This window comes from Schistocerca americana, chromosome 3 (assembly GCF_021461395.2).
Source record: "Schistocerca americana isolate TAMUIC-IGC-003095 chromosome 3, iqSchAmer2.1, whole genome shotgun sequence".
In the NCBI taxonomy this organism is placed as follows: domain Eukaryota; kingdom Metazoa; phylum Arthropoda; class Insecta; order Orthoptera; family Acrididae; genus Schistocerca; species Schistocerca americana.
This window is the reverse complement of record NC_060121.1, coordinates 398,681,874-398,683,696: the sequence shown is the minus strand read 5'-3', so window position 1 is coordinate 398,683,696 and position 1,823 is coordinate 398,681,874. Positions and strand designations below refer to the sequence as shown.

The following is a 1,823-nucleotide window of genomic DNA, read 5'->3' as shown; positions in this document are numbered from 1 at the left end:
GAGAAGAGAAGTTTGTGGCACAACTTGACCAGAAGAAGGGATCGGTTGGTAGGACATGTTCTGAGGCATCAAGGGATCACCAATTTAGTATTGGAGGGCAGCGTGGAGGGTAAAAATCGTAGGGGGAGACCAAGAGATGAATACACTAAGCAGATTCAGAAGGATGTAGGTTGCAGTAGGTACTGGGAGATGAAAAAGCTTGCACAGGATAGAGTAGCATGGAGAGCTGCATCAAACCAGTCTCAGGACTGAAGACCACAACAACAACAACAACAACATTCCCATCTTAGATCATCCACCCTACTCACCTGATTTGTCCCTCTGTGACTTTTTTCTTTTCCCTAAAGTCAAGTCAGCTTTGAAAGGAACTAGATTTGAGACTGTTGAAGCAGTAAAAGAAAAAGCGACGGAAGTAATGTACGGACTTACCGAAAATGATCTGCAGCATTGATATGAACAGTGGAAAATTCGTATGGAGCGGTGTAGAGACCGAGGAGGAGAGTACATTGAAGGAGGTAACATGAAATTGTAAATAATTGTAAATAAATGTTTTTTCCAGCATCAGTCCGGTTTTTTTCTAGCCGCACCTCGTATAACCTCACAGCACGTTACGCATACAGAAATGTATACTATTAAGTGTACCGTGTGAGCAGGGATCATATTTCAGGTAAAAAAGCTGTATATGTACCATTGTTTACAAAAAAAAAAAAAAAGAAAAAGTCAGCGCATCATAACCACGGCTACGAATAGCGCGTTGACTATCAGTTCATCATGACACTCCGATAAGATATATATGGGGCGACCAAAAAGTTTTCGTTCGGAGGTCGTACAGTCCAAAATCGGCAAACCAGCCAGGCAAAATCACCGTGAGCACTGTTGCAACCATCTCACCAACGTACCAGGCTGAAGATACGCCTTTGGTAAAATGCTGTGTCCTGCTACGTGAAGAATCCCGTAATACTGCCTGCTGCATATCCTCCTCCCAGAATATTCGTTGACCCATTTAACGCCTTTTTGAAGGGACCGAAGGCGAAGTGATTGGATGGGGAAAGATCCGAACTAAAGGGTGGGTGCTCGAGTGTTTACCACTTGAGTTGGCGTAACTTCTGCGTTACGATATTTGCGATATGGGGACGCGCGTTCTCATGATGCAGCAGCATTCCTTATCGCGAACCTTGTCTATCGGTGTTTGCTCTTCGGTAGCCAAGAAAAGAATAACAGCGTGTTGGTCCAGCTTGAATGCAATCGTAATAATATACTTACATGGATATGGTGTCTGTTCTTTCGGGCATGTCTGAAAGAACAGACGCCATATCCATGTAAGTATATAGTTCTCGCAACACCGACCATGACCTCCTTTTTCTGTGCGGATGCACACATGTTCCACGAACTCTCACGGAACTTGGTAAGAATGTCTCCCACGAGTAATGAGTGTGTTGGGGTGGGACACCGCTGATGTAGTGTGTGGACATACAAGGTGAGAATTTGGGTCTCGCGGGAGGCCTGCGCCAGATAGTCCCTGCAGTCGCGCTATTCTCTTTGCCCTCGGTGGCTCAGACGGATAGAGCGTCTGCTTTGTAAGCAGGAGATCCCGGGTTCGAGTCCCGGTCGGGCCACACATTTTCACCTGTCCCCGTTGATATATATCAACGCCTGTTAGCAGTTGAAGGTATTAATAAAATTCTAATTACATTCGCAATAACGTCGCCATAGTTCACGCTTCGGCATTTACTGCAAGCACGTAAGAAAGACACGAATGCCACGCTAATGCCTTGCCTACATGTCGGAGTTTAGATGGCCGCATACGAATCGTGCTATGTTGT

General features: G+C 45.5%; 1 non-coding gene across 1 annotated transcript; it reads left to right on the top strand.

Moving 5' to 3' along the window:
- The first annotated feature begins 1,541 nt into the window (after positions 1–1,541).
- Positions 1,542–1,616, top strand: Trnat-ugu. The gene has a single exon. It is a non-coding gene; the product is annotated as a tRNA-Thr (tRNA).
- Positions 1,617–1,823: the final 207 nt, after the last annotated feature.